This window comes from Diadema antillarum, unplaced genomic scaffold (genome assembly GCF_040938485.1).
Source record: "Diadema antillarum isolate AM-2024a unplaced genomic scaffold, OU_Dant_1.0 seq00001137_RagTag, whole genome shotgun sequence".
Lineage (NCBI taxonomy): Eukaryota > Metazoa > Echinodermata > Echinoidea > Diadematoida > Diadematidae > Diadema > Diadema antillarum.
Window position 1 is genome coordinate 930,146 of NW_027271949.1, and position 21,827 is coordinate 951,972.

General features: G+C 38.9%; 1 protein-coding gene across 1 annotated transcript in view; it reads right to left on the minus strand.

Moving 5' to 3' along the window:
• Positions 1-21,827, minus strand: part of LOC139744111 (uncharacterized) — a 226,970-nt gene that overhangs the window by 189,455 nt on the left and 15,688 nt on the right. Inside the window, exon 2 of the mRNA XM_071654568.1 lies at positions 9,161-9,274. The gene's annotated coding sequence lies outside the window, so the exon portion shown is untranslated. The remainder of the gene's footprint in view (positions 1-9,160; positions 9,275-21,827) is intronic.

A 21,827-nucleotide genomic window follows, 5' to 3' on the forward strand; every position in this document is an offset into this window, starting at 1 on the left:
TTAATTACTCCTTACTGGTGAGCATAGTATGCATGATGGTGAGCGTAGATGAAAGTGTTTCACCATGCTGTATGTGTGAATGTGTATAGTTGTGACTGAGTGATGTTGATGTGACTTGTTACACACTGCACATATGTTTGAAACCTTCCCGTAGACCGAAAGGAGGGGATATATTTCGAGTGTTAGTGTATGTTAACATAATAGTACATACACATAACAATAAGCCCAACCAAAATTCTTCCGCTGCGTATTAATATCTGTGTTTTACGAAAGGTCCTCCCCCACCCTAAAAGTTTCGGCGCTACACTTACAAGTTAAACTACCAGTAGTAGTCTAGTAGTAGATCTAATAGCAGTCTACTAGTACTACTACTAGTAGTAGTACTATTACCACTACGGCGCACTAGGTCTAGTAGACTAGTAAGTAGTAATAGCAATCTTTGGTAGTAGTACAGAGGCTACACTCTAACGCCTAACGGTTAGGGGGATATGTTGTCACAGGGTGGGTCGTGGCTCAAAAAAAAAAAGAAAAAAAAAAGGCCTAACCAGTTTCCCATAGTCAGTTTCTGCACTATTTGTTATCAGTAATTTAGATGCGCCATTTTCTAAGAAAAACGATACCAAGAATTATCGTCAATTTTGGTCGAGTAGTTTTTGTTTTATGCTAAAAATCATACTGTGGAAGGAAGCCCAAACGCCGTGCTTATCTACCAATGAATGCCACGGTGGGGCTGGATTCACGAGTAGGTCTAGGCCTATAAAGCAGGCGAGTCGCCGTAGTATTAGTACAGACACGCAGTGGTGGTAGGGCTATCGTGAAATGGGCCCCACCGCAGTGCGCGTGCACCGTACCCGTGCGTTTATAGCAAGCAAGGGTAGGTCCTCCTAGGGTTTAGGGTTAGGTAGGGTTGTATTTATGGTTAAATTGGCCATTAAATTAGTCGAGGGCCATATTATGAAGTCATTTTCGCCGCATTCACGAGTATTCACTGTGGAAGGCAGCCCCACCGCCGTGCTTACCTACCGAGATGAACGCCACACGGTGGGGCTGAAACAGGCGAGTCGCCGTAGTATTACTATTAGTACAGACACGCAGTGGTGGGGCCTATTTCACGAGTTTGCCGAAAATAATGGATATCCAAGCGTATCACAGTTGTAATCTGTATTATTGGCAGTATTAAATCCGATACAGTTCATTAAATATTCTTTTGTCTAAAGGCTTAGCCAATGACAATAGTGCAGCGCAGCACCTGCTATGCGCTCGCTAGCTCGCTCCCCCGCCAGCGCTAGCCAGTGCAGCCGCCGATGGCCGGCTGTCGCTCGCTGCGCTGTGCTAGCATAGCCTTGCTAGCTCGCTGGCTACAGCTAGACTGGTCGTGAACGACTCCGTTCTTAGACGTCATCACAATTTAGAAGTGATAGTGCGCCGCATGCGGTGAAAGTATAGCAAGTTTTCCAAAACCGAGGAAATTGCATCCATTATGTTAACAAATATAGAACAAAATTTAGAACAGTAAAAAACCCCGCACAACCATAGAATTACTTAGAATTTAACATTTAATATTATTACATCATTGAGAAAAAAATGCCTAAACCATTTTATTAGGTCTTTAAGAAGCATAACAGAGCTCTCCTTTGTTGAATCAACTGCACTGGTTGCCTGTTGAAAACTAGAATTATCGCTGAAGGTGATTAATACCCCCGCACCTAGTGTTGCTTTATAGTATGTGATGTCCTGAGGGCAATGACGTTAATACCAAGTTTGTGCACTTGTCGAATTGGAAATAGAATAATTTTAGTTTACTGTACAATTACAGAGTTGACACTGAGTTCCACAAGGTTTGGGTAAAAAGTATGGTTACCATGGCAATGCATTGTCTGATACAAACACAAGGGACCTTTTGCATAACTACACTTAAAGCCAAAACATAGTTCTGATACGCCTGCAAAAGTTGTCAAATTTCGCTCCCAAATGTGAACGTTTGCCTAGGAAATGTGCGGAATAACGCTGTAATAACAAGATATACGATGGGTAACGACGAAAATGCGAAATATTAACCAAAAAGGTTCAGTCTCAGAACTTACCCGAACGGGGTCAGGCTAAACTCGGACTCGGGGATAACTCGGCCTCGCTTTGACGGCGGGCTGAGTTGTGTTGGTTGTCCCTCTGGATTGTACAGTGTTGTACTATGGGAGCGGCCTGTATAAACTACATTGTAGCGCTTCGCGTTCTGGCTGCCTTCAGTATAATGGTCGAGTTGTTACAACGCGCGCATCAAAAACCTCTTTGGCGCGCTTGCAAAATTAGTGTGCGCCTATCAAGCACCTCTAAAAACAATCAAAGACGCTTGATAAACAACAACAAAAACTTCAAAGACCGCGCGTCTCAGCAACTGAGGTGATGTGCGTATAGGCTTGAGGACCACGCGCTGTCCATTTGTTTTGTACAGGATTAGCACGCACTTTCCTGTCTGTTCAGTTAGGCCTCGTTTGGTATTATACAGTAGAATATGGCGATCACGAACTGTGTGTAAATTGCCTGAAATAGGGTCGAGTTTTCCCTGAGACCAAGTTAGTCTGGAGCCTTCTGGAATAAAAGTCGGTTTTCCGACTTTTATTATTTTTCTCAAAATACTCTAAAACGACTCATCATTCCGGCAAACCGCATCAGCCAGGTAAGTTTCTTTGTAGACTCTTTCGATATATTGCAAGCAAATATGAAATGGTGCCAGACGGGTTTTCAAGCCCTTACCAGAACTTTGTTTTCACTTTAAAGACCATCATGCACACCAAATTTGACCTTCATAGCTTGAATGGTTTATGTTGATACAAAAATGAATAGTTACCATGGCAACACATTTCCTTAAACTAACACATTGGTGTCTTTCAAAACTACACTTCTAGATCATGATACATACTAAATTTGACTTTAATTGATTGAATGAAGGAAAAGTTATTTAATCTGCAAGGTTTGGGTAAAATTGTGGTTACCATGGCAACAGTTTGTGTGACAAACACAAAAATTATGTGTTCCACATCTATACCTCAGGGCCATAATGTCTACCAAATTTGGTTTCAATCGCTTGAAAACTGTGGAAGAAGTTCACTCCACAGGATTTTTTTTTAAAAAATGCGGTTACCATGGCAACGCATTGTCCGATACAAGTACAAAGGACATTTCGCAAAACTACACTTAAGGAGCATCATACACACCAAATTTCACCTTCATAGATTAAATGGTTCAATTTGATACAAAAATGAGTGGTTACCATGGCAACACACTTTTCTTATATCAACACATTTTGGTGTCTTGCATAACTACACCTCCCGATCATCATACATACTAAATTTGACGTTAATTGCTTGAGTGATGTGGAAGTTATTCAATCCACAAGGTTTTGGTAAAATTATGATTACCATGGCAATGCTTTGTCCGACAAACACAAAAATTATGTGTTCCACATCTATGCCTCAAGGCCATAATGCCTGACAAATTTGATTTCAATTGCTTCAAAACTGTGGAAGTTGTTCACTGCACAAGATTTTGAAGAAAACATGCGGTTACCATGGCAACGCTTTGTCAAGTACAAACTGGCCGTAATCTGGCAGAACTGTGTATCTCCTTTAACTCATTACGCCAGAAATCGGGTTTTAAGATTCAATGTTACACCTTTCTAAACTGGGATATGATGAGTTGCATTTTTCTTCTTTTCTTGGTCATAATTGGTCTAAAGAATTTATTTCCAGCAAAAAAATGACAATTTGACCTTTTTAAGTAGTAATAATTACCATTTTAAAAAACTTACGCAGTTCTGCCAGATTAATCATCGCCAAATTTTTGCGATCATAATCTGGCAGAACTGCGTATCTCTGGTCACGTGCCCGGGTTGATCAGCCAGAACTGCGTAAGTCTTTAGCCATGCGGGGGGTTTTTCAGGCAGAACTGCGTATCTCTAGGAGATACGCAGTTCTGCCTGATAAGCACGTGTTTCATCAGGCCGAACTACGTATCTCTTTTCGTCGTTAACCACGTGCTAATCAGCCAGAACTGCGTATCTCCTAGAGATACGCAGTTTTGACTGATAAACACGTGGTTTACCAGCCAGAACTACGTATCTCAGTCTATTTTCTGCGGATTGTCCATCGGATTTTACCATCCATCCCCCTTACTATTCAGCGGATGCAGTGTCAAAACAATGAATATTTTAGATCGAGTACATTTTTTTTGAAATACTTGTTCCAGGGCTGCCAACTCTCACGCATTGAGCGTGAGACTCACGCAATTCAACCAATTTTGACTGTCTCACTCTGATAAACGAAATCTCACGCTAAACCCCCTAAATGGACTGTACATGACTACAAAAATAAATATATCTCTAAATTCTCTGATATTCCGAATATCAATATGCCCAAGCCCAAAATGTCGAGATTTTCCAGCGCGGGTGTAAAGCTTAACCAATAATAATCGTTTTCGGTTCGCGCGCAAAGACGAGCTATTGGATTACGATTGGCTTCTACCTATACCACGTGAGTGTAGCTGGTACTTTTGGCAAATTACAGTACATGTATGGCTATGACGTGTGCTTTACATCGCTTTACATACACTGACTGTGTACGTAGTACGTACGTCCGTACGGCCGCACAGCAGGCCGCCAGGTGCTAGCCAGGAGGTCGCTCCGCTCCCTCGCAGTGTCTCACGCCAAACTCTCACTCAAGGTTGGCAGCCCTGTTGTTCACATTGTATAAAGTCATCATTACTGATTCACATTCAATTTCATTTTATCCATTCTTTCGTATGTAGAAAATAACTTGCTTTCCTCAAATATTGTCCGTCTGTGTACATGTTTCAGTATTATTTAGCGGCAAGAGAAGTAACGCTACATCAAAAGCCTGGCAGCTACTAGGTTATTGTCGATCTCATGAAGCATTGCATTTGGATTAAGAATGATATTAGACTAGATGTTCAGCTATATGTTCATCAAGACTGCAGGTACTACATTGTAGACCGTCTAGACCGTAGTCTATTCAGGCCTAATGATACACTAGACATCTAGAGACTAGTACTGTAGTAGAGCGGTATAGGGATCTGCATACGATAGGCCTACTGATCTCATCATTCCTACTGTATACCCAAAGTAAGAGTATGCCTAGACCCTTTTGGCTGAAGGCCTAAACTCTATTTAAACTAAAGAATACTAGGAGCTAGGCCTGACTAAAAGTTTATTTACAGCTTTATTAGAAATAGAAAACAGACCCTAGGTCTCGTTTGTGCCGACTAACTACTAGCCACTCCTACAGTACTACAGCACTACTAGGGTAGGTAGTAGTGTTCTACTCTCTACGCAGGCCTAAAACGTACTAGAACTCTCGAACTCTTTCTACTCAATCGTCTAGGTCTATGTAACATCCAGACATCTATTTTGGGGCGTCATTAACAGACTAATATCAATGAAAATTAGTTTCTAGTCTAGACACTAGATCTATATCCAGGTAGGGGCTAAATCTAGAGCTAGACTGTCTATTGGGGATCTAGTACTAATGTTATAGTAGATCTAAGAACAACGTAGAGCCTAACCTGCCTATCTAATGACTAACGCTAAGTCTATAAAATCTATAGGGGCCTAGCCTATAGTGTCTAGTAATAGTAATATAGATCACAGATCTAGATCTTAGTTTCAGATCTATTTCTAGGGCTAAATGGTTATAATTTAGCTTTTAACCTGTAGATTCTAGATTATTCGTATTACAGACTTAAAGAATGTCTATGCCGAATAAAATCTAAAAAACTAGAAACTTGAGTAAAGACAGAATAACCGGCGATTCGGCCTAAGTTAAGTAACAGTAGTAATGTACAACTCTACCGGGAGTACCGGTACGGTACCGGTATATAAGAGTTAACTTGTAAAAGTGTTAGTAGTGGCCAATTTCTGACGTCTTTAGGATTGGATCGAAAATGCCATCGTTATGGACGGTATCCTAGATATTCATTAAACTTCTCGGGAGATCAATCCCATAGATCCAAGCCAACTAACCGCTTATTACAATGAAAAACAAAATGAGAAGCTATGGATTACAGATATTGTTGTTCGCGTGACCTACCGCACAGTACATTGATTTCACGTACACTAACAATGGACAAGTGCTGCAGTACTAAGTAGACCCTAGGCCTAAAGTTGACTGGAGCGTGATGTCAGACAAGATGCAAACTATAACGTTTGTTAGATCTAGAAATGCTCTAGACTTGAAAAACCCTAGATTGTGGCAAAACTTAATAGTAAGGCATACCGCATATTGACCTGTTTTGAAGCCTGCCAGTCTATGAAGGGAAAGAAAGTGGCAATTTCCCCCAAGAGTTGAGGGTCATTGCTTTTGGATCCATTGCTTTAGCGTGACTGTCGTCGAGTACTCTGTGTCTAGCTAGCTAGGCACTGCTAGCTTGCGCAGCGGCGGCTGCATGGTTAACTACAAAACAACACGCAGCGCGTTCGTCACTACCAAGGCCGCGCACACGCGTGTTAAGATATACCATGTCTGTGCGGGATGCAGGAACACCTTGGTCCAAGCGTTGTCGTAAGTCGACTTACGCAGTTCTGCCTGATTAACATCGGAAAATTCATTTCGTATCTCGCCTTACGCAGTTCTGCCAGATTAATGGCCCTCTCTCCTCAGGAAACTTGCCAAAATTACTTTCTAAAAATAACTTTCTGTACCGAATCACAACTTATTTTTTGGCCCACTTGAAAGAGCATGAGAAAAAACACACAAAACACTCAAAACCTGAAAATCGACCAAAATCGACTTAGGGAGTTCTGCTAGATTACGGCTGAAACACAAAGAGCGTCTCGCATAACTACACTTACAGATCATCATAGATACCAATTTTGAAATTGATTGCTTAAATACTATGGAAGTTAGTTTAGTTACAAAATGAAAGACTTATCAAATGTCAACTCCTAGTTTGGTTAATAAGGAGTTAAAACTAATAAATCAGAACTTCTGAAATTAGTATGACTGGTCAATGTTTGAAATCTTCAGAAAAAACTTGAGAAAATGCATGTACTCAAATCCTCATGTATAGGACATTTTGTCCCAGGAAATGCATTCTTTGCATAATTGATTAGTTGATCTAAAATGATCCAACTAATTTAGGCGAATATCTTAAAATTGTCTGAAACATAAGGCTGCCATTTTGATTATGCAAATGGAGGCAGTAATTCTTGCAAAAATGTAAATAATTTAATACTTTCTTTCCATAGCTGAAAATGAGATACTTTAACTTTTTGGCTACAAAATGAGAGTAGTCACCTTTACATTAATTCAAGTTAAGATATTTACTTTGAAACCTATATTTTCCTTTTCTTGAGTTTTTAAATTTTTTTTTTTTCACATACTCCCTGCTATGTCATCCCCATCTCCTTAAAAAAAAGAAAGAAGAAAAAAAAAAGACTGAGCAGTGTTAGTTTAATTCACCTTCAAGTTCGTTCCATCATGTATAGTTGTTGCTCATGCATATTGGATAAACTTGTAAAAGAAAAAAAAATCTACAAATTCCTTATGCATTATCAAAAATACTTACATAATGTTCATTGCATTCTTTATGTTCATTTTGATAACAAAAATGCAAACAACAATGCAGTGATTGACAGATTGCGGTACATAGATGTAAATAAACACCAATTAATCAGTGTTTAAGCAGTGGCCCTGATAAAAAATCATGGGCACACATACTCGGGTTGGACTCAAACCAACGATCTCCTGACTACCTGAGAGACGTTGTATCCACTGGACCAGCAAGCTGCAGCCCAACAGCCAGTGCTGATTTCAATCAGTATTGCATGCAGCAGGTACTGCGTATTTCCGATTCAAATCGATGATTTCTAGCATCAAGTTGTTTTTATTGCAACTGATAATAACAGATTGCAGTAGTAGCCATAATCTTTGAGTGATTACAAAAATACTGATTAATTTTGTGCAAGAATCCATTAATTCTAACAATGCAGGTTTCATTAGAGAACTAAAGAAATTTAGATCCTATCCCAGTGGTGATCATGCTTTTATGCAGGGCTCCACACTAACTTTTTTATTTGGTGGCCCGATGGGGCCCGACAGGCACATGGCTTGCAACATCCTAACATAAATAAATGACACTTTTCAAAAAATTTTGGTGGCTCAAGGCAGGCCACCAAATTTGCCCTTTTTTGAAATTTGGTGGCCCAACTTTCATTTTTGGTGGCCCCGGGCCACCGCTAGTGTCGAGCCCTGTTTTATGCATGGTCAGAAGTCCCATACTATGTACTTGATCAAGTACATAGTATGGGACTTCTGACCATGCATAAAACAGGGCTCGACACTAGCGGTGGCCCGGTGGCCCGGGGCCGCCAAAAATGAAAGTCGGGCCACCAAATTTCAAAAAAGGGCAAATTTGGTGGCCCGCCTCAGGCGACCAAAATTTTTTAAAAAGTGTCATTTATTTATGTTAGGATGTTGCAAGCCATGTGCCTGTCAATGAATATTTATACTTAGTCTCATTCAGCAGTTAAATTTGTTTAAAGGATGGATAAAAAGGACTAAATGAGTGCCTGAGAGTGAGTGTTGCGAGTTTGTTGAGGTTTATTCATGAGTAGATATGTCCAGCTTCCAATTCTTACTATGATAAAACTTAAATATTTGACTCATCCCCCCAAAAAGCAGGAATTTTATCTTTTTTTATTGTTTTTGGGGGGGCAAACAAATTTTTCTCTTGGGCCACCAAGAGAGGGGGATCAAGTACATAGTATGGGACTTCTGACCATGCATAAAACAGGGCTCGACACTAGCGGTGGCCCGGTGGCCCGGGGCCACCAAAAATGAAAGTCGGGCCACCAAATTTTTAAAAAGGGCAAATTTGGTGGCCCGCCTCGGGCCACCCAAATTTTTATTTTTGGTTAATTTTTTAATTTTTTTTTATATTTTTAATTTTTTAATTTTTTTTAATTTTTTTTAATTTTTTTAAATAAATTCTATAAATTACACATTAATAACATATTCATGCATGGAACACCATAAACACAAATGAGGTATGTTGGCTGATTTTTTTTTTAAATTTATTCTGAGATGACTACAGGAGGTTGCATATCCTCCTTTAGAGAAAAAGGAATACATTCAAAATGTTAATACTTTACCTATGGCACAAGAAGGACCAGTCCATCCAACAGCACACTCACATCTGTAACCCTGGACCTCATCGATGCAGTTTCCTCCATTCAAGCAAGGATTGCTGGCACACTCGTCAATGTCTGTATCAAATGTTCATTAAAAGAAAACAATGATGCAACTAATTAATGAGTAATTCTGTTACCAGAAATTGGAAAGTACCCACATATTGAATAAATCACATTGTGCTTTCTTAAATAGCAGAATGTCACTTGTATTCCTTCTACTTTTGACAGGCTTTGAAAATGAAATAAACATTGACTGTAACTAGACATGTACACTGTATAGTAAAATATGTAGGTCTATCATTCATTAATAAGCAATAGTGATATATCTGTTTATGTGTGGCTGTGAGCATATGTGAGTCTGACCTGTATGCTGTTGACTGTTCATTAGCAGAGTGTGCCAAAACATTCCTCTTGTACCATGCTGTATGAGACTTTTTTACACAAGTGCTACATCACTACCGGGCCTAGATGCTGTTGTATCGTAACCATTCCTGTACAAACATACAGTCATGGATGAAGTTAAGGAGAGAAAGTTGTTTGTTCCAGGCTCAGCCACAGAACAAAGAAGTGCTACAGGGACATTCTAATGTAGTAAAACTTCGGAAGTCCAAAAAGTCTAATCAGGGAGAACTTTTTTCTTCCATTCTGGGAAAATATATCAATATCAGTGGAGACGGGGATATAACACCTTGATCATCATGACAATATTACACAATTTGCAATCTCTGTTATTTCATGTGAGTTACTCCTCCAGTTCCAATGTGAGTATTTCCACTACAGGCTAGGTGTCAAGTCTGATTGTCTGATTTCGAAAACATAACCTTTTATTTCATTTCTCAGTAAAATTTAGTTTGATTCAATTTATTCAGAATATTCTACATTGAACATATCACACATGAAATAGTCATTTAAAAACAGGAATAATATATCAGTACATTACATAAGGAACATGTACAATAGCCTAATAAAAAATAACCCATGTTGATTTAGCACTATTGAGGATAAAGGAACAAATAGTGATCAGACTGATATTATGGCAGAATGTACATTTTGTGGGATAGGTATACAGAAGGCTGTCAGTAAATAAGCAAATAGTTTGACGATATGACAGCATAAAAAACAAAAGAATACTAGAAATGTCGCTTTGGCGACTGGTATGCCTCAGCCATAATGCATGGTTCTCCGAATAGGTCCAGGGATCTCGCCAGCGTATGTCACCCTTGTCGGCGCCGACAAGCGTGCGGTTTGAAGAAACAATTGCCGACAAGGGTAAAACTTGCCGACAAGGGTAACACCACGCGTGAACTGCTTGCTTGACAAGCTAAGTTCGGACCAATTTCTCGCCTTTTTCAGTCTTTATTATCTGGCTAGAAAAGAAACTAGATGTTGAAAGGAGCAGCAGTTTACAAGCGCTAAAAGTTATCACGCACCGATCACAACAACTCGGCTCAACCAGGGAGGTGAGACTCACCTCCTTGGCTCAACATAGCGACGTACTAGCTTCACATACACGTACACACCACATCACACACTTGCTCACTCACATGCGCTCTGATTCGGGATCCACACACACATGCATCACCCTGCCGGCCACACAGCGGCCTGTGTGTATGACGGTATTGTGAGAGAAAGAGATGAGAGAGGACGGAAAGAGAGGGTCGGAGGCCGAGGGAGGCTGAGGAAGGCTGACACGTGCTCGCTTGATGTCACGCTTGTTGTCGGGTTACGCAAAAACAAACGATATGAAATGCATGCCCCCCTCCGCCAAAGGTTGTATTTTTTTTTTTTTTTTGCTGCTTTAGTTTGTTTGTTCGTTTGTCTGCCTGTCTGTCTCTCTATTCGCAAAATGAGTCACAATTTGGGAACAGATTAGGATGAAAATTTCAGGAACAGTTGGTTGGTAAAATTGCGCAAGGAACAGATGATTAAATTTTGATAGTGAGCAGAATTTATAATACAACCAGAATTCCCCGCCAGGATCCAGCATTTTTAGACTTTGTTTCATATATTTGAAAGGATTCGTATCAATTCTTTAGGAAGCTGGCCATCGGCAATGCGTTCAAAGCATTGCCGCAGAGAGAAAATTAACTCCATCTTTCGTTTAAAAAAGAAAAAAGAACGTGCGATGGAGTAAGCAAATGCAAATTGTTATTTTGGTTTTGGTAGTTTCCGCGGGTTATTTATTTATTTTTTTTTATTCAAAAAGCCATGCGTTCCATTTGAGCCTCTTCACTTTCCATGGATTTGTAAACGTCATTCGTGAATATTCCATTTTCCTTCTCCGGGCCGAAATTTATGGTAATTCTGTCATGATGGTCTTTCAAGTTCAACGTACATAATGCTCCACGTGCTTCTGGCTTGGTTTGTTAACAGGTGGGTTAGGGGGCCTTCATGGGCAGAAAATAAAAGGATAATATCATTCATCAAGTTCCCAGTTGGTTTACATGCTATGTACACGCTGCTTACGACCACTGAAGCAAGGTGGCAGTACACGCGGCATTCCTTTATCCGACACCTGGCTTTCGTGGAAATTTCGTGGAAATTTCCACAAGCCATGATATCAAGTTTCCCCACTGCTTGTGGTCGTGTTTTTTAAAATTCTTCATTACGAACATCAATTTGTTTACTTGAAAAGTGTAGATAATTTGCTACGAGCACGTGTTTCTTTCTTTTTTTTTTCACTGCAGCGTCGGTAACATTTTGTTTTGTTCATCGTCCGTGCATGGCAGGGGTTCATGGGAGGAGAACAATAGGAATGACTGGGGTGAAAATAAACTGAAAGAAGGAAGCATCTTTTGAGCAAGCTGTCTTTGTTTTTCTCTACACCAGCATCAGTTAATATCACCACCAAGGTTCTTTTTTTTTTTTCGTTACTCCGACAGATTAATGATAAAATAATGCTACATTCTTTATTCTGAAGGTTCGTTAATCCAAAAATGATTAAGAAAAAATGTCTGTTCATTTCACAACGCAATCAGTTTTGTTATTTCGAACGTTCTGCCAGTGAAATTTCGGAAAACATTGTAAAACGACGGTACAAAACAGCGTGTTTTAGTACTCTAAGGGTCTGTTACTCCGACAGAAATAGTAATGATAAAATAATAAATTGTAGATTCTTTAGTCTGAAGGTTTTTTAACCGAAAATTAAATAAAGAAAAATGTCCGTTAATTTCAAAACGAAATCAGTGCGTCATTTCGAACGTTTTGCCAGTGAAATTTCGGAATAAAACGACTGCCCAAAAACAGTTGCAGCTTTCTTACTCTGGGGGTTCGTTACTACGACAGATTAATGATAAAATAATGCTAGATTCTTTATTCTGAAGGTTCGTTAATCCAAAAATGATTAAGAAAAAATGTCCGTTCATTTCACAACACAATCAGTTTTGTTATTTTGAACGTTCTGCCAGTGAAATTTGGGAATAAAACGACGGCACAAAACAGCGTGTTTTCGTACTCTAAGGGTCTGTTACTCCGACAGAAATAGTGATGATAAAATAATAAATTGTAGATTCTTTATTCTGAAGGTTTGTTAACCGAAAATTAAAGAAAGAAAAATGTTCGTAAATTTCGAAACGAAATCAGTGTGTCATTTCGAACGTTTGGCCTTGAAATTTCGGAATAAAACGACTGCCCAAAAACAGTTGCAGTTTTCTTACTCTGGGGGTTTGTTACTCCAACAGATTAATGATAAAATAATGCTACATTCTTTATTCTGAAGGTTCGTTAATCCAAAAGTGATTAAGAAAAAATGTCCGTTCATTTCACAACGAAATCAGATTTGTTATTTCGAACGTTTTCTGCCTGTGAAAATTCGGAATAAAAGGACGGCCCAAAAACGGTTACAGTTTTCTTTTACTCTGAAGGTTCGTTACTCCAAAGAATAATGATGATAAAATGCTTTAGATTCTTAGTTCTGAATGATCGTTAATCGGAAAACGATAAAGAAGAAATGTTCGTTTATTTCCAAACGAAATCAGTTATGTTATTTCGAACGTTCTGCCAGTATAATTTCGGAATAAAACAACGGCCCAAAACGGTTACAGTTTTCGTACTCTGAGAGTTCGTTACTCCGAAAGAATAATGGTAAAATAATACTCCACATTCTTAATTCTGAATGATCGTTAATCGAAAAATGATAAAGGAGAAATATTTGTTTATATCCAAACGAAATTAGTTTTGTTATGTCGAACGTTCTGCCAGTATAATTTCGGAATACAACAACGGCCCCCAAACGGTGTTTTCTTACTCTGAAGCCAGGTTTGTTATTCCGAAACAGTAACGATGATAGATGATAGATTCCTTTCTGAAGGTTCGTTGATCGGAAAAAAAGAAAATTTTTTTTTTTCATCTTCGAACGAAATCAGTTTTGTTTATGTTGAAAATTCATCTATAATACCGACCTTTGGTGTTGTTGTTTCCGATTACAAACCTTCGAAGTACTCACAAATGAATCGTTTCATTTTATGATTAAACAAACCTTCGGAATAATGACCATCATTACATGTATGATTTGTATGATGTCTCTTTGATGTCACGGCCAAACTACCGCAGTATACCCAGAAAGGAAAGTGCAACGATGTCCCGAAAGTTCTCGATCGCTTCTCGCACATTAATTGCATGCAGTAGGCCTACCAAGTGGTCGAGCAGACGGCGAGAAAGCAAAAACACTATAGTTAGCTAGTACACGGCGCGCGTTGTTGCGATGCGGAGACGGCCAATCATTGCAACAGTGAAACAGGAAAGGCCTAAAAGAAATCGGAACCTTCACCATCGGCACCTACTTCTCTTTCATTTATTATTTAGGAACTGCCGCCAACAAAATGTATGGAGTTTCTGCATTGTTTCTGTGAGAATATGCCCCTCACAACGTTCATTACATCTCCGTGAAAATGTCGCATTTAGTGGCATTTTAACGGCGATTTATATGTGTTGTATTAAGCATTAGCGAAGGCTTCCGCGTTCGCGCGGGAGGGGGAACACCCCTCCCGTACCCACCCCCAGAACAACGCGTATAACTGCCGACAAGCGTGAAGAAATTCCTGGCGAGAACCCTGAGGTCTATAGCACAATGTCTTGATGATGTGTGATGACAGTTTCACGTAACGGGCAAAATATTAAAATGACAGGTTTGTCACAAATGCATTGAGTGTTCACTTTCCTTGAACTAGGTTTATTTGGATGAATGGCTATACTGTCTATCAAAGAGTGCACGTATTTCGAGTGCAGGATTTGTACCCAACTTTTGACCCTTTTATAAGTTAAAAGAAGAAATGAAATTTAGCACTTTCACTTGACCTTTGACCTTTTGGCAAGAAACTTCCAAGAGAATCTGTATTGGGTAATATATGAATACACTAAGTTTCAAGAAAAAAATCCTGCAGGCATTGCATGGATAAATGAGAAATAATGACATTTTGATGCACATTTTGATGCACACACACACACATTTTGACATTTTGACATTTTGATGCACACACACACACACACACACACACATGCATGCATGCAAATGTACTATACATGTACATAACTGTGAGTCAAAAAAAAAAAAAAATCGACTCTCGGGAAAGTCGCATTTTCTTTTTTCTTTTTCAGTCCCTAGAGCTTCGGCTCGTGCGAGGTTTGCTGTACCCAGGTATATGCAATATTTGCCATAGCCTGTAGCTTGTCACTACATTGTATTTTCATACTCATTGTTGCCTCTCTGTACTACTCCCTTTGAGGAATATTTCATTTCAATGTTGTCATGGGAACTATTATCATGTTTTCGTTGTTTTTTTTTGTGTGTGTGTTTGTGTTTGTGATGTAATGTATTTTTGTAAGGCAGCTCACCACAAGCTTTGCTTTTTTGAGGTTCTGCCTTCCTGTACAATAATTTCATGCATGTGATTTCCTACATGAAAACAAGATGGAAAATAAATGTTATACAAACTTGAAACTTGAACTTGGTAAATTGACCTTGAACTTTGACCCCATGACCTTTGACCCATGACCCCTACATGATCACTGCCAATCAGTATATGCATATATACTAAGTTTATACATGAAGATACCTTGAAATATTTGTGAGATATGGAGAAAAAAGTAAAATTTTAACATTTTCACTTGACCTTTGACCTCATGACCCAAAGCTCTCTCTGGGGAATCTTTATTTGGTAGTTCATGTATACACCAAGTTTCAAGAAAATACCTCCAGGCATTGCATAGATATAGGGGAAATTTTGAGCATTTGACCTTGGCCTTTTGACCTTTGACCTCGAGCATGTGCGCCCAAAAGTTGATAGGCACAACTTCGCCCACTCATACAAGTTTCATTAGCATACCTGTAACAGTTTTTTAGATACGCTGTCCACAAAATTGATTACGGACGGAAGGACGGACGGACTGACGAACAGAAGGACGGACGGAAGGACGGAAGGACGGACGGACGGACAACCCGAAAACATACAACCCGGCGACACTTCGTGGCGGAGGCATAAAAATGCATAAAGCATATGAAATGAGTCAAAATGAGTCCAAATGAGTCGAGAGTCACAGAAAATGAAATTTTAGTTAATGTGAATTCTACAGATTCCTAGCTTTACAATAATACACCCAATGCCACATCCCTAGCTTTACAATAATACGCCCAATGCCACATCCCTCTAAACCTTAAAGGCATAATTTATCATTTTCAGATGAAACAAAAACCCAGCATTAGTGCTTCAAAATAGTTCTAAAATGTGAGTTAGGGATAGGAACGACCAATGTAAAAATTTGAACCAGTATAATCGATGTTAAGTATTGTTAAATATACAGAATGTGAACAATAGTTATAATAAAAATGTTTCCAGACTTAACCTTCTACAGTTATGGTTTAATGAGAAAAATAGAGATATCTCCTTATATTTTAGGCTTTATTGCAAAAATTGTATATGGTAGGATGTTTTGTGATACAACTGACCTACACATATGCATCAAAAGTGATATCTTGAACACTTTTTAAATCACTGCTCCCAAAGGTAAACAGAACCTTTAAAAATGAATACAAACTATGTTAATGGTGTCAGCCCACTTTCTGAAAAATGGAGAAAATAGCTCTCAAAGTTTAGGTTGTATTCCTGAATGAAACAATTTAAGCAATCCATCTTAGCTATGCCATTTAGGCTCCACTGCTCACACTACCATTTGTACATTAAAGGCAATGGCATGGGTGTGTGAGACAATCATCCAATCAAAGGACTGGTCTATCATCAATGATTTCAACCGATACGGCAGCCTAAATGTAAATTTTGGTGCGTTTGTGTTCATACCGCTGTATGAATGAGTCGGTACGTTTTGTTTGTCGGCTATGGCGCAGTTTGCTGCAAGTTGTTACAGGGACTGTACAGTACTGGGGGGCATTTCATGAAAGAACTTGTCGGATAAAAATCTGACAAGTCTCTTTTATCCGACAAGTTTTGAGAAATTCTTTAGTCTGATTGGCTGATTTCTCTGAACTTGTCGGATATAATTGACTTGTCGGACATTTTATCCGACAAGTTCCTCCATGAAATGCTCCCCTGGTTGAGGTGGGGATTCAGGTTTCTAACATTCCCAAGTGAGATAATGAGAAATCTCTTATGAAATATGAAAGAGCATGTCAGTTTAAGTAGGATTCAATGTACTCATAGAGTACTTTCTGAATATCTCGCAAAACATTAAAAGCTAAATCCTCACCTCAACCAGAACTGTACAGTCCCTTTAATGTACCAACAATAGGAAAACAGGAAAAAAGAGGCATACCTGCGTATTACAAAAAGTCTCTTTTAATACGGGTGTTGATCACTTCCAATCTCCTCCCATGTAATATTGTCATTGGAAACTAAATCTGTACGATGTTTTTGGAAGTACCAATACCTAAATAGGACCTGAGGAGCCCAATTCTGTATGTGGAGGTAAACAAAGGCATTAGGAAGTCAACTGAGTGAATTGATGATAGTTATCTGTTGTGATCGTGTTCTTTGTGTGTACTAAAAACCATCAATTTATGCACATGAACATAAAATTGCAGTAAATTTAAAATAACACATCAAAAACTACTTTCGTGGCTTTAATGTCTTTTAGTTAGGTACTGCCCTAACATTCTGAATTTCCGCCATATTAGGCACGCGTCCTTTATACCTATCGCTAGTCGTGCTTTTGGATGCTGGATAATACTGTATGTATCAGCAACGAGCACTGGTGTAAGTCCTAAAACTTTACATTGGGCCCATAAGATTGTATCATAATTATGCTTCTTATACTCTGTGTACTTTGTAACACTATATATATATATATATATATGTAGATACATTTTGAAACAAGGAAGGAAAAACTGACCAGAAACAATTGTAATGAGACATGAAAACTCGTCACATTGAGGACGAGTTAGGTGATACGCTTGTGGTCATCAGATGACGGTCATCTGTGATCGACAAGAAAGAATGTGATATAGGCACCTTGAAGTTATATTGAGCGTGCATGCGAAACCGTTTCTGTAACCACTCGGCCGCGGGTCATCCACGGAAATGGTAAGAAAAAAACAACAACAATGTATAGATATAACAGGGGGAAAGTCAATGCCCACTCAACTAACGTGGCCATGTGAACATCTATTGCATTGCTAGACGGAAAAGCGGCCTTGTAACGACTGAGGTCGCTATGCTATTTCTGGCAACTTGGGAAAAATACGTCCCGCAGACATAAAACCTATAATCGGCTGGTTTTGATACCTTGCCTTTAATCACAATTTTCAGTGTAATGACGTCATCAAATTACAAAACAATGACATCGTCTTGAAAGACAATTGTTCAAAGTACAACACCTCAGTCGTCGTCATTACATACTATGATCGGTTTGACAAAGTCAACCTGCACAATTTTGCTGCAGTCGAAGCAATGTGGTCTCCAACACACAAAAAAGAGGGATATGGCGTGTGTGTGTGTGTAGGTGCGTTTATATACGAACGTGATTTCTACATGGACGAATATGTAATACAAAATTGAAGAAAAAAAAAGTGAAATAGCTAAGTATTTTGTTTCGTGATTTTGTGGGGTTCGAACCCGCAACCTCAAGTCTCTGAGACGTCGCCTTTATCCACTCGGCCATACGTCTCGACGAGAAAATATGGGGAACGTAAACTTATGTATGTGAAAGATACATGAGGAATCGTTTTGTCCACATTCCATTTTCATTTTCAGGTTTAAGCTGCAAAATTGTCAAACTGATGAGGAGATTTCAAAGAATAAAATGCATGATTACTGCAGCTTATTGTCTCAGCTACAACATACTAAAGTTTCAGAGGAAATGAAGCAAAATCAGCTGAGATAAAGGTGCTTAAACGTTGTTAAGTCAATGCATGGTTTTAAAAAAAATCACCTCCCATAGACAATACACGTAAACTTGTCCGATTTTGAGTCTTTACCTTTAATAACAATTTGAAGTATGATGGTGTAAGTCTTCTCGAACCAAGAGTGTGGAACGGAAGCTTCTACGTGAAAGATGAATCATGACGATCACTCGTGACCGACACATCTTCAAAGGGATCAGTTATTAGAAGTGGAAGCCCTCGTGCCTAGATTATTGTCTCAGCAATTCCAAAGCAATGATACCCTTACATTTAGGTATACCATAATTTCCCTCTGAAATAATTGGTATTATTCATGTACAATTGCTTGCCTTGTCCATAAACTTTGCTTTACAAACTTTCAGTGAAAGGTGTCATAACATAATTCTGTAACTCCATTAGCAGTGATTGACTACACAAAATAATAAAGATATATCAAATTGAACGCTTAGCGCGTATAACTAAGGGGGATTTTAGCCTGATGCTGTGTTATTCACTGCTCAGATACCAACAACACTCATTACCTACGTCTACGTATAGAGAAACAGCCATGACTAAAATAAGGTTTTCCTTTTCTTTGGCAGATAGACACACAACCCCTTTGAACACACTATAACTGACATGGAGGGACATGGAAAAGTTCATTACTACTACTAAACAGTGATGCTTTCTCCTCATGTGGCACAAGATACCTCTATAGCAACATAAAACCTGTCTACAATTCCGTTATTGGGTCAAACAATAACAACCTGGAATTTCAAAGAGACGAGCGAGACGCCATACACCTGGCCTAGAATTAATTTATTCAGTTGCCATTCCTGCTCCAGTTGAGTTATGTAAATTATTTTCCGACCTGTCTTGTGCAGTGTAACAGGAACAAACGTTGAGAAAAGGTAAGAGAAAACGAAAGGTGGCAAGCGGGGCACTGTATACCAAGGGCACTTTACAACATTACGTATGATAAATGAAGCAAATCCAACCTCCAGCCTCCGACAAAAAAAGGGAACCTGAGTGACTGTGTGTCGTGGGGTAATGACATCGGAATGAAGCTGAACTGCCACAAGAAAAACAAAGAAAGAGAGAGAGAAAAAAAATAATAGCGTCCTGCGGGTCCCGAACATCTCGTCCTAAGGTAGTGCATAATGACCATGCAGCGCGCTAAGCGACTATAAAGCCACACGGCTGTCCCGAAGATTAGATATGAAATTCATATCTTTATATCATTTACAACATGAAAAAGTTCATTACTACTACTAAACAGTGATGCCTTCTATTCATGTTGCACAAGATACCTCTATAGCAACATAAAACCTGTCTACAACTCCGTTATTGGGTCAAACAATAACAACCTGGAATTTCAAAGAGATGAGCGAGACGCCATACACCTGGACTAGAGTTAATCAATTCAGCTCCCATTCCTGCCAGTTATTTAAACGTACATGTTCCTACCACCTATCCTGTTACAGTATAACAATAACCAATGAAGAGAAAAGGAAAGAGCAAACGAAAGGTGGTAAGCGGGACACTGTAACAGGGGGCAATTTACAACATTAAGTGTGACAAAATTAATGAAGCAAACCCAATCTCCAAACTCCAATACAAAACAAGGGAAATAGAGCAGCCGTGTTCACGGGTTACGTACACTTGATAAAATAATACGATAAATGATATCGGAGTAAAGCTGAACTGCCGAAAAAAAGAGAAAAAAAGAAAGAACGGATGAAAGTCCTGCGGGAGTCGAACCTCTCGCCTTCCGGTATGGCGTTATGAACAACCAGCGCGCTAACCGATTATGCCACATGGCTGTCCTGAAGATCGAGTGCGAAACTTAAATCTAAATACCATCGTGAGTGTGTTGCCTTGTGATGGCGCTATTCAACTTCCCACAAGTGGCAGCGTGGATTCGATCAATATATAGTTGCAAAGAAAAATTGGGAATCGTTCCGTACAGATTGTATTCTCATTTTCAGATTTAAACTACAAAATTATCAACCTGATGAGGAGATTTGAAAACATAAAATGCATGATTACTAAAGCTTATTGTCTCAGCTACAACATATTTATGTTTCAGAGGAAATGAAACAAAATTAGATGAGGTAAAGGTGCTTAAACGTTGTCAAGTCAATGCATGGTTTGAAAAAAAAATCACCTCCCATAGACATAACACGTAAACTTGTCTGATTTTGAGTCTTTACCTTTAATCACAATTTCTAGTATGATGACGTCATCATATTTCAACATCATTACATGGACTTGAGAGGCAAATGTTCAAAGTACAACATATCTGAATTTGGGATAATATTGAGCTTAAACAACAGAGATACGAGCAAATGAATGTCAGAAACAGTACCTCAAAAAAATTAATTCCACTTTTTTGATTTCAGATGATGATATGATGACGTCATGAGTTTTCCTGGCAATATTGGTACTTGAAACGTTATTTCCAATTCATATGCTTTTGTAATATGCAATAGAAATATAGGGTCACAGGACGATTTAAAGACCTATGGCGACATAAACAAAAACATGTTTTTTCACTATATTTGCAGAAAAACGCGCGCGCGGAATTTCAACTTTGACGCCAGTGCATTCCTTTGTTATAGGTCAAAATCGATGGGATATCAATGGATATTGTTACTCAAAGTATCAGAAATCCAAATCAGTCAAAAAAATTGCATTTTCATGTTGGTTACGCCCTCTGCGCGCGAAATTGCGCGGACGGACGCGCACGCGAAAAAATGTTTGAAACGCTTAAAATTGTCTGAAACTTCGAGATTTCCCATTGGGAAGTTGTTTTGAGCCTTTTAAAATTTTGACGCGCGCGTACGCGCGCGTAATGAAGACCTGGATAACTAGCGTTAAAAAGTAAGATAGAGCGTGACCTGAACTTTATGTCCACCGAAAATGATACAGAAATGATATCTAGTTATGAAGTTATGATCGATCATGTGACAAGGTCCGAAAATCACAAAATGGCGCCTAGATGACGTCATAGATATGTTACTGTCATGAAAACCTTATTGTGGCTAGATATTGTTATGAGACATGTTCACTGAAAATGTCATGTCATTCCGTAATGTCATTGTTGAGATATTGACGACACAAAATGTGGCAGAAAGAAAGAAGAATAAAAAAAAAGAGAAATTTTGACAATCACAATAGGTGATATGCTGATAGCGTATCACCTAATAATAAATAGCAAAAACTTTGAGCAAAGTTTTTGCTATTATATATATATATATATAAAACTATGGACTTACAGCTTAATCACAGTAGTGTTAC